Source organism: Aquarana catesbeiana, linkage group LG04 (genome assembly GCF_042186555.1).
Source record: "Aquarana catesbeiana isolate 2022-GZ linkage group LG04, ASM4218655v1, whole genome shotgun sequence".
Lineage (NCBI taxonomy): Eukaryota > Metazoa > Chordata > Amphibia > Anura > Ranidae > Aquarana > Aquarana catesbeiana.
Genome location: NC_133327.1, coordinates 642076697 through 642088994, shown reverse-complemented (window position 1 = coordinate 642088994; position 12298 = coordinate 642076697). Strand labels below are relative to the sequence as shown.

Below are 12298 nucleotides of genomic sequence, written 5' to 3'. Positions count from 1 at the left end.
TGTCAGAGATGTGATATTACTATCTACTCTGAGGAACGACCAGGCCCCACACCAGCAAGTAGTAGCCAATTATTGGCAGCAAATGAGAATTTATTTACACTAATTCAACTATAAAAATGTTCTCACAATGTTTACCTTTTTTATTTCACACTCACAGCAGAAACATTTTTCATGGCAATTAAATGTTGTGGAAATAATTCACGGTAAGATCTGGTTTAATCACAGAGCTGCCGGTACCTGCGGGCAAAATATCCGTCTGGACAAGTTGGAACTGCCTTGGTAACACAGGAGAACCCTGACACAGGCTTGTTCTGTGCTTGGGTCTGCAGGGAAAAGACTTTGAGCGACCGTTTTTCCAGACTGAGGCACAAGGCTGGAAACACATACAGAGCTGTCCCTGGAGGTTGCCCTGATTTTCTCAGCCTCATAAGGTAAACAACAAGGACAGGAGAGATGTTCTGCTGCTTATGCCAGATATTTGAAATAATTTCCAGGTACACATTGCTTTAAACATATTGCATCTATACTGTGACTGGGAATAAGGGAAATTAAGAGTTTTCGCTTTACCAAAATTTTGGCGGAAATTTGGAGATTTTTGCAAAATTTTTCCGTTATGGTGTCAATGTGGAATGCAATATTAAAGGTGATCTCCGAGAAACTGGGGGAAAAAGTCCTCACTTTGTAGAGAGCTAAAGCTGGCCATAGATGGATTGTTTTTTTGTTTATTTTTTTTCATTCAGCCAGCGAATTTCTTTATCTCTGCTGACCCGGACAAATTATGTTCCATCTATGGTCAGCTTAAAGCCCAGTGCAAGGGTTATTTGCCTGATTTGTCTATGTAGATTATACCAAGCACAATACTTACTTTACTCCTTATTTCTTCAGCTACCATTGCTCTTATGCCGCGTACACACGAGCGGACTTTTCGACCGGACTGGTCAGGTGGACTGAGTCCGGCGGACAATCCGATCGTGTGTGGGCTTCATCAGACCTACAACGGACTTTTCCAGTCGAAAATCTGACGGACTTTAGATTTGGAACATGCTTCAAATCTTTACGTCGTAACTCCGCCGGACCCAGAAATCCGCTCGTCTGTATGCTAGTCCGACGTACAAAAACCAACGCTAGGGCAGCTATTGGCTATTGGCTATCAACTTCCTTATTTTAGTCCGGTGTACGTCATCACGTACGAATCCATTGGACTTTGGTGTGATCGTGTGTAGGCAAGTCCGTTCATTAAGAAGTCTGTCAGAAGCCCGTCAAAAGTCCGTTGAAAGTCCGTCGGAAAGTCCGTCGGACCAGTCTGGTCGAAAAGTCCGCCCGTGTGTCCGCGGCTTTATCTGCTAAACCTGGTATGTGAAGGAAAAAAAAATACCCACGCTCAACCGTAAATGCAGCCTGTGGCTGGGAACCAGTGCCTCCACACTCCAATAGAAGAACTAATAGAATCAAGCTGGCTACTCAATGTCATCCGTAAAATGCAATTCTTTATTGGCTACATATAGAAATACAACTATGATAACTAATGTGTTTTGACTATAACAGCCTTCCTCATAGCTTATGAGGAAGGCTGTTATAGTCTAGAGTTAGCCTGTTATAGTTGTATTTCTGCATACACATACATTAAGGACGCAAAAATTCAAAACGAACGACAGATTGCAAAAGATAGTAGGACTAACCCCCAAAAATTCTTCAAATATATTAGTAGTAAATCATACCTCTCAACTTTTTGACATGTGAATGAGGGACACCTATCAGCAAAAGTATGCAGGCATAGGACACACCCCTTGCCACGCCCCCTTATTGGAGAATTGTACAAAAAAACAAGATTGGTTAAAACCACAAGTGTTTTTTTAACACTACTTTTCCTTTTATATTGGCTTTTTGAATTTACAAATGCAGCAATTTAGAAATCAGATGAAATGTTTAGCTCTGGGAAACACTTTTTGATAGATAAAAAGTGCATTTTATATACATCTATATAGATCAGACCAAAATGAGGGACAAATGAGGAGGAATGAGGGACAGAGGGACATTGCTCCAAATCAGGGACAGTCCCTCCAAATCAGGGACAGTTGGGAGCTATGGTAAAAAGGTCAGGTCTGAGCATGTAGGCCCTTTACAAAATAATCTAGAGTGGGTGACTGGGGACAAAGAGAAGGCAAGTTTAATAAATACTTTCTTCTGCTCTGTGTATACAAAGGAGCATGGGGGAGCTCATGTCCATAATGGGGGTGGTTTTGGCACAGACCCAAATGATCCACAATAGCTCAAAAGTGATATGGTCCAAAAATATTTAGACAGAATAAAGGTGAATAAAGCACCTGGACGAGATGGCATCCACCCACGGATCCTAAAAGAATTGAGCTCTGTCATTTCAAAGCCATTGTATCTAATTTTAGGGACTCTTTAAAGGGTAAGTTCACCTTTACAGAAAAATCTGTAAGGCAAACTTACACAGGACCCCCTCCTCACCCCCCCGTCCCCCCCATCCCGCTGACCTGGAGTACGGTGATATCCCGTTATGAGCCCTGCTATAACCACTTCTCCAGACCAGTGCTTAGAAATCCCCTCGTCTTAATCTCCAAAATGTCCCCCTCAGGAGGGACGTTTCAGAGCATTCAAATTGGTCGGCGCCGACCAATCAGAATCCTGCATAGCCCATCCTGTCAGCGGGGAAGAAAAAGAGAGAATGCTGAGGGGATTTCTAAGCCCCAATCCTGTGAGGCGGCTATAGCAGGGCTCATACCGGGATATGAGGGGTGAGGAGGGGGTCCTGTGTAAGTCCACCTTACAGATTTTTCTGTAAAGGTGAACTTACACTTTAACCACTTTAGCCCCCGGAAGATTTTACCCCCTTCCTAACCAGAGTACTTTTTACAATTTGCCACTGCGTCGCTTTAACTGTGGTCATGCGACGCTGTACCCAAACTAAATTTGCATCCTTTTTTTCCCACAAATAGAGCTTTCTTTTGGTGATATTTGATCGCCTCTGTGGTTTTTATTTTTTTGCACTATAAACAAAAAAAAGCTACAATTTTGAAAAAAAAAAAACAATATTTTTACATTTTTGCTATAATAAATATCCCCCAATTAAAAAAAAAAAAAGTCTTCATCAGTTTAGGCCGATATGTATTCTTCTACATATTTTTGGTAAAAAAAAATTGCAATAAGCGTATATTGATTGGCTTGCGTAAAAGTTATGGCATCTACAAACTATGGAAAAGATTTATGGCATGTTAATGCCATTTTTATTATTTTTTATTTTTTTACTAGTAATGCCAGTGATCAGCGATTTTTAGCGCTACTGCAACATTACAGATCGGACACTTTTGACACTTTTTTTGGGACCACTGACATTTATACAGCACTCAGTGCTATAAATATGCACTGATTATGGTATAGATGTCACTGGAAGGGAAGGGCTTAACACTAGGGGGCGATAAATGGGTTAAATGTGTACCCTCAGTGTGTTCTAACTGTATGGGGATAGGATTGACTAGGGGAGGAGACATATCATTGTTCCTACTTAGTAGGAACAAACGATATGTTTCCTCTCTCCTGACGGAACAGGGATTTGTGTGTTTACACACACAAATCCCCGCGCTGTCTCTCGTGGACGCGATCGCGCATGGCCAGCGGCGATCGCCGGCCACGCACATCTGGTCCCCCCGCTGTGCGGCGGCGCACGCACCCTCTGGTGGCTCCCCGTAAGGGGTTTCACGCAGGGGTGCCATTCTGCCCTCAAAAAGATGTGAGCCGGTCGGGAACCGGTTAATGACTGGAATGGTACCACTGGACTGGCATAAGGCCAATGTGGTACCCATATTTAAAAAGGGATCAAAGTCTTTACCAAATAACTATAGACCTTTTATTTTAACTTCTATAGTTGGGAAGATACTGGAAAGTTTAATAAAAGACCACATAGATGAGTTCTTGTTGGAAAAAAATATTTTAAGCAACAGACAGGATGGATTCATGAAAGACAGAAGCTGTCAAACAAACCTGATTTCTTTTTATAAGGAGGTAATTAAAACCTTGGACAGAGGGGTGGCTGTGGACGTGGTATTTTTCTAAAGCGTTTGACACATTTCCCCACACACGGCTAATGTGTAAGGTAAAGTCTCCAGGCTTGGAAAGATCAGCTTGTAAATGGATAGAAAACTGGCTAAAAAAACAAATTCAGAGAGTAGTGATTAATGATTCATATTCTGAATGGTCTTAGGTTATCAGTGGTGTACCTCAAGGTTCTGTGTTGGGACTCTTACTTTTTAATATCTTTATATCTTTTCTGGCAGATGGTTTTCTTTTTTTCTTCCCCTAAATCACCACCCTGTGAAATAAAACTGAAACTGTTGTAGCAATTTAGAACTGTCTTTATATAATGTTGTTAGCTAAATGCAGTTCAGTTCTGGTAATTAATGTTAGTTAGAATACTGCAGGTGTTTAACCATATTTCTCAGATTAACATTAATGTCTTATTGATTGTTTGTATAAGTACACTTGCTAATCCCCTCTTATTTTAGGCTATTCTTAGCCTAATAAATTCTTTGAAATACCTCATGGTGTGTTGGTAAGCGCTGGGTGAGCAAGGTGTGTCATCTTCAGGTGTGCAGAGATATCACAAAATAATTCAGAGGCTCCTCTGGGGTGGTGCTACTGGAGTAAACTGGAACCTCCAGCCTTGGGCTGAGTACATCTACTCTGCGGACTACCTCTCCATCCTGACATCATCCACAACTGGTGCAGTACCCTGAATTTTCTCTTACTCTGTACCAGGGCTTTTTTCTAGAGAATAGGTGCAGAGTCACCCTTCATCTCTGCCCCTACCCATCTTTGAGCACTGTCTCTTTGCTTCCCCTCTACCCACCTCCCAGTACCGCCCCTTTTAGAGAAAACAGAACCAAGTATCATTTTGTGTAAGTAATTTATGTGACATTTGATAGACCCCACCCTAGCAACAATAGACTCCCCCTGGAACAACAGACCCACTACAGCAACAATAGATCCCCCACATAACAACAGCCCCCCCCCCCAGCAAAATTGAACCCTCTGCAACAAAATACCACCCCAGCAACAATAGATCCCCCACATAACAACAGACCCCCCCCCCCCAGCAACAATGGACCCCCTGCAAAAAAATACCACCCCAGCAACAATACAATGGACCCCCTGCAACAAAATACCACCACAGCAACAATAGACCCTCAGCAACAACAACAGATCCCCCAGCAGCCAGCATCAATAGACTCTCCAGCAGCCAGCAACAATGGACCTCTCCCTCAACAGTAGATTCCTCCCAGCAACAACTGACCCCCAGCAACATAAGACCCCCACAGTCAACATAAATAGAGCTACCCAGCAACAATAGACCCCCACAAAAAAAATAGATCCCAACCAGCGACAATAGATCCCTTAGCAGCTGACATTAATAGACCCTCTAGCACAACTTGCCATAAAATTTTCAAGAAAAGATTCACTGTTGCATTCCCCATGTTCCCGCTGAAAAAAAGCCCTGCTCTGTACATAGCAGGGATTTGGATAGACATGGACATTGTGAGACAAAGTCCTACCCCCACCCCACCCCATTTCCTCCACCTTTCATCTTCCCTCTTCACACCCCTTTTCACTTTTACCAGCCCACCCTTTTATCGCCCCATTCTTTCTTGCCTCCCTCCATTTCTCTTCTCTTCTTTTCCCACTTTTCTTTCTATTTCTCTTAGACTTCCTTATTCTGAATACCCTCTCCCAGCCATAGACCCTTCACAGGGACCATATATGTGTATGCCACATGTGGTTTTAAAGTTATTGAAGTGTTTATTAGTAGCCCAAACTTTTTTTTTGTAGTTTTAGAGTACGGAAGGACTGGAACCCCTGTCTTTTTAATCATTGTCTGATTGCTGTACGCAAATATTATAGTTCCAATGGGAGGCTCTTTGATAAGAGAATCCTATTGTGTACTTTGTATTTTAACCACTTGCCGACTGCACTATAGGCGAAAGATGGCTACAGCGTGGTCGTTCAGTTCTGGGAGGGTGTCCATTGACTATGTCCCAGAACCCTGCCTCCTGCATGCTCCGTGACCGCTGTGTCCTTTGGACACAGCTGATCACAGATCGCGGATAAGGGCCAATCACAGCATCCCTATACTATGTGATCAGATGTGTCCAATCACAGCTGATCACATGTAAATAAACTTTCAGATTATTCACAGCCCTTTCCTCACACACTGTTTCTGTGTGAGGAAAGGGGAGAAGATAACTGACAAGAGTGTTAGTACATTGTTTACACTGATGATCAGTGCAGCTTATCAGTGCCCATCATCAGTGCCACCTAGCAGTGACCATCAGTGCCTCCTCATCAGTGTGGCCTCAACAGTGAAGCCTCATCAGCGCCCATGAGTGAAAAAGAAAAATGTCTTATTTTCTATATTTTATAGAAAGACAAACTGAGAAAAATCTTTTTTTTTAATCAAAATTTTGGGGCTATTTTTATTTGTTTAGATGAAAAATAAAAAACCCAGTGGTGATTAAATTCCCCCAAAAGAAAGCTCTGTCTCAAAAAATGATAAAAATTTCATATGTGCATGAATAATGATGATGTTGTGCTGTCAACAATACTGTGTGATACTAAACCATATATAACATGATCTGCATAAGTATATAAGTAGATACATGAACAAAAAAATGAAATTAATACTACTTCTAAATGTTCATAAGTCTCAAGTGCCAATAAAGTGACTGATAAGGTAAATACAAATGTGTAAAAAGTCCCAGTGGTAACAATGTGAATCCACAGGTGCAACTAAACTAAAATCGCTCTACTTCTTGCACATTCTAAACTGTGAATAACAGTGATTGGTGTCTCTTCTTATAGTGTGTCACCTCAGTGCTCACAGGCCTCTCAACTTACTGCTTTAAGGTAACAGCATTAGGTATAGATATATCTCATAGGGGCTTCTTGTGCCTCCTCTTATCTTTGGGGATCTCTCTGTGATAAATGCTGTCCTAGGAACTGGATACACGGCAATACCTCCTTGGATGTGATTCTGGGGTTTCCACCTAGTCTCCTCGGTGGTGGTGGTATATAAACAAAGGGGCTCCAATAGTGTGATATAGTTTCTCAAATGGTATTTTATTAAAAAACATAATTTTATTCACATTGAAAAACAAATAAGCAAGGCATATAATCCATGAGCAGCGAGTTCGTACTCCTATGTCACTTCCGGTATATCTGTCACCCAATCCCGAGTCGTATCTTCACGTATCACGTGACTTCATCAGGAGATGATAACAGATAGAGATGGCGTCCTTATATAGTATAATAGGTATGTATATGCTGGCGGACATTTTCCCATAGCCTGCCATTGACAGATATTGTAGAGGCCATTTTATGACCCGCTGTATAAACCAATGGAGTCGGCGGCCATTTTCCTATAGGCTCTGTCTAGATGTTCACTATGTCGGGCTACTAAAACGAATATCTTCCTGTAGATATATAGGCCATTTTTTTCCTTTCCCCACATTCGAGCACACACTTCTAGTATGGTGTGCTATACATCCTCTTACATTTTAATTTCACCTATAGGGGCAATTCATTAGATTATTATACATTTTTTGTATAATAAGTATGTATGTATACATCTTATTATACATCTTATTATTTTTTACATACTCCATGCTTATATATATATATATATATATATATATATATATATATATATATATATATATACACAATCTCATGTTTGCTGACCTTTATTATGGACGCTGGAATATCTTTTGTGGATCACACACTACACTTATCATCTATTATGTATATATTCCCTTCACTTCTTTCATTGTCCCCCAGATTCCAAGTCCATACTAGTACTGAACCAGATTGGTTCATGTATACAAATATCTACTTTGCATCGTATACTGCTTCACATTTATGCTGCTATGGCAGTATTAATTGTTATACATGTATTTATGTTTCAGTTGATATTCTCTATGGATGGTGGGAGATCTTTGTGGACACACACCTACATCCTAGCTATGCCTGCCCCCCGGTTGCGCTCTGTTGGGTCTGGGTTTTTCTTGCCTCCTCAGCTCCCGAGCTGGCTGCTTAATGCTGCCGCCTCTGGGAATTCAGCATCTGGTAGTCTGACCTATTCGTTTGTAAGTATGAGGACTTGTGCTTCAGACCCCTTTGACCATTTGTCACAATACCATCATTGTGCAGATATCTATTTGGTTTCTCATATTTTTTTACAGATGTAATACACATGCATCTTCCCCCCGATGAAGCGAGCATGGTCTTGCGAAATGCGTAGGGTCACTTTATATGCCTGTGTATATTGCTATGTACATTTTATACTGCTATACGTGTAATGATACTGTTTTACACTGTATGTATCAGCTGATCGGCTTGGCAATTTTTTGTTGTTCATGTATGCACGACAATTTTTAATAAACTTTGATACTGTATTTACTTGTGTCATGTGACTGGCTAACCACATTCACCTCATTTAAAGTCCTGGGGCGACTTTTTGTGTTTGGTTAGATATTTAGGACATGGTTGAACTTTTATCTAGTTACTTATGTATATGCTAAAGTGCCGGTTCACACTAGACGCGGCACGACTTGCAGGTCGCCTCACCGAGGCGACCTGCACACGACTGCCGGGGCGACTTGCAAGACGACTTCTGTATAGAAGTCTATGCAAGTCGCCCCCAAAGTAGTACAGGAACCTTTCTTCTAAGTCGGAGCGACTTGCGTCGCTCCGATTAGAACGGTTCCATTGTACAGAACGGGAGGCGACTTGTCAGGCGGCTAGGTCGCCTGACAAGTCGCCCCCGTGTGAACCGGCTCAAAAGAGTACATTACCTACATCAGTTTCGGTATCTCTGGGCTCTTATTATTTACAATACTATTTTTAAAACAAATTTTATATACCTTTATTAGTTCCGGCGCTTTCTGGATTTTTTTATCGTTAAATTTAATTAATTTTCATATATTTCTACATTCTGAATAAAGAATTTTATATTAGTATTAGATTGCATCGCATACTCAAGTTTTCCATTAGCAAGGAGTTCAACTGTGGCCTAAATATCTACAGGAAGATATCTGTTTTAGTAGCCTGACATAGTGAACATCTAGACCGGGGTCTCCAAACTTTCTAAACAAAGGCCTAGTTTACTGTCTTTCAAAATTTAGCGGGGCCAGACTGTGGCCATTGGGAGTAGAAAATGTCCCAATGTCAGTGGGAAAAAAATGCCCCATCTTCAGTGTCAGTGGAAGGAATAGTCCCCCATCGTTTGTGTCATTGGCAGGAATTGTGCCCTATCACTGGTGTCATTGGGCCCCATTGTTGGTGTCATTAATAGAAATTGTGCCCTTTTATTGGTGTCAGTGGGGGGAATAATAGCCTATTGTTGGTATCATTGAATGAAATAGTGGTTTATACAGTGGGCCATAGTAAAATGGCCACTACAATACATGTCAATGGCAGGCTATGGGAAAATAGCTGCCAGCAAATACTTACCTATTATACTATATAAGGACACCATCTCTATCTGTTAGCATCCCCTGATGAAGTCATGTGATACATAGCGATACGCGTTGGGATTGGGGCGACAGACCGAAAGTGACGTAGGAGTACGATCTTGCTGCTCGTGGATTATATGCCTTGCTTATTTGTTTTTAAATGTAAGTACAATTAGGTTTTCTAATAAAATACCATTTAAGAAACTATATCACACTATTGGAGCCCCTTTGTTTATACACCACCACCACGGAGGAGACTAGGTGGAAACCCCAGAATCACATCCAAGGAGGTATTGCCGTGTATCCAGTTCCTAGGACAGCATTTATCACAGAGAGATCCCCAAACATAAGAGGAGGCACAAGAATCCCCTATGAAAGATATCTATACCTAATGCTGTTACCTTATAGCAGTAAGGTGAGAGGCCTGTAAGCACCGAGGTGACACACTATAGGAAGAGACACCAATCACTGTTATTCACTGTTTAGAATGTGCAAGAAGTAGAGCACTTTTAGTTTAGTTGCACCTGTGGATTCACATTGTTACCACTGGGACTTTTTACACATTTGTATTTACCTTATCAGTCACTTTTATTTCATTTTTTTTTTTCATTTTTTTGTTCATGTATCTACTTATGTACTTATGCAGATCATGTTATATACTGTTTAGTATCACATGGTATTATTGACAGCGCAACATCATTATTCATGCACTTTAGAGCCACCGATTTGCTTTTCGGTCTTTGCAGCAGTCATATTCACTTTTTCCTTCATTTGTGATAGCGCAGGAGTACCATTTTATTTAAAAATTTCATATGGATACAGTGTTGCATGTCGCAATTGTCATTCAAAGTTCAACAGCACTGAAAGCTAAAAATTGGCCCTGGGCAGGAGGGGTTAAAGCGCCTGCTATTTAAGTAGTTAAAGTGAATGTCTGGGCAAAACTTTTTTTTTGGAGGGGGGGGGGGGGGTGTATAAATTAGGGAAGAGTTAGACACTCTGTCATGTCTTTGTCTCCACTTTGTAGATTCTCTCTCTCAATTTGCCCTTGTGACCATTGCCACAGAGAAAGAAAGTAATAGGAAATCCAACATTTTAGAATTGTCATGGGAACAGAAGGATGAGGAGAAACCTTCCAATGGGGACACCTGTTCCTGGTGACAACTAAGAGGGGAATTCGCCTCACTTTGTAGAGATTTCCTATCATCTTCTGTTGAGATAAGGAGTGAAGGGAAATCAGCCCAACAAAACACAGACAGAAAAAATAGATATATAAATGAAAGCTTCACTCCTGTGTCCAAAAAAATAAATAAAAAAAGTTTTAGCCATTTAATCTCTTAGGCCCCTTTCAGATGGGGCGGACTCCATCAAGCGGATCTGCCTGCTCCGCAGGGGATCTCTCCGCTAATACCTGCTGTGCAGGCGGATGATAGGTCCGTGTCCACTCTGCTTTGCAGAGGTGACACGGACACAGCCTGCTGTTCTCCATGGGCATTCAGATGGAAATGGACTGCGACTGTCATCCGATGCGATCTGCCGGACAGATGAGGAATTGATCCCCATCTGTCTGTTTTTTGTGGGCCGGATTGTATGCCGGCAGGTATCAGTGGATCCGCCACTACATAGAGGACAGAGGATGGTCCGATGCAGAACGGACAGGCGGACCGATCAGTCCACTGGTGTGAAAGGGGCTTTATATTCATTTTAAAGCAACCTGAGAAGTTAATTTGTTTTTTTTAGCAGTGAGCCAAGAAGCTGCATAGAAGGTCACATGGAAGGTCTGACTCACTCTCCCTGTCAAGTGAGGCCCGGAGCGATAATGACTGAAAGGAGGGGTAGTGGAGGGCCGGGCATGACAGTGTGGCTAAGGGAGACACTGAAGGGGTTAATATGGGAAGGAAAACGTGGTAGAAGAAAAGGGGAGGTAAGAAAACAGCCTTTGGAAGGAAGGGGGAGGAGTTATATTTAAAGGAGGGGTGGAGCTAAGGATCAGTGTGAGAAAGAGTTAGACGGAGGAGGCAGTTTTTCCCACCCTCCCTCCCTATATATATATGTTATGTATGTGTCATGGTGTTTTGTGTTGTGTGTTGTTTTCTGTTTTTCAGGATTGGGTGAGGGTCGTCATGACAGCACGGATGGTCCATTTTGGGTAAGGGCGGTGTTCTTCTGGTGGTCTTTGACGGGGGCAGTAAAAGGAAGGATAAAATAAGGGGTGGGGGGCTCATCGTTAGCATGTGCCCCTCCGGTGTATTCCTGAACGTTGGAGGGAATACTGGTTTTGTGGCGCTGCGGGAAGCGGTTGTCTCCGAGCGGCTACAGCTGGAGGCCTATTAGTTTTGTAAATATCCCGCAGTGCGTTGGTGTTATACGATGGTATACGTTGGTTATATTTGAAAGGTGGGTCACCGTCAGAGACCATCAGACTGGGGTTAACAGTTTAGGTTATTACGTTATTATTTATATTTATTGGTTATTTATTGGTTATTTATTGGAGTTATTATTTGGAAGTGTTTTAATAAAAGAGGCTGTTATGGCCATTTTACTCCAACAAAGAGAAGGTGTGGTCTCATTATTTCAGGTGGGGAAGATATTGGGTTGCAGTAATACGGTGACTGAAGGTAGGGGACATTTAGTCTACACTGGTCATGTGTTTAGCCCATGTGTTTTAGCAAATTCTAAAGAGCTTTTCAACAGAATCTGTTCCCCGTTCTCACACTGTGCAGATGATTAGCGAATAATCAATTGTAGACAATGGACATAACAGCAGTAAGTGC

At 41.8% G+C, this 12298-nt stretch overlaps 1 long non-coding RNA gene across 1 annotated transcript in view; it reads left to right on the top strand.

Annotated features, from left to right (window-relative positions):
• Window positions 1–303: 303 nt before the first annotated feature.
• The window catches only part of LOC141141609 (uncharacterized), a 36026-nt gene continuing 24031 nt past the window's right edge, over window positions 304–12298 (top strand). The window contains exon 1 of the long non-coding RNA XR_012244159.1: window positions 304–431. This is a non-coding gene — a long non-coding RNA (uncharacterized lncRNA). The remainder of the gene's footprint in view (window positions 432–12298) is intronic.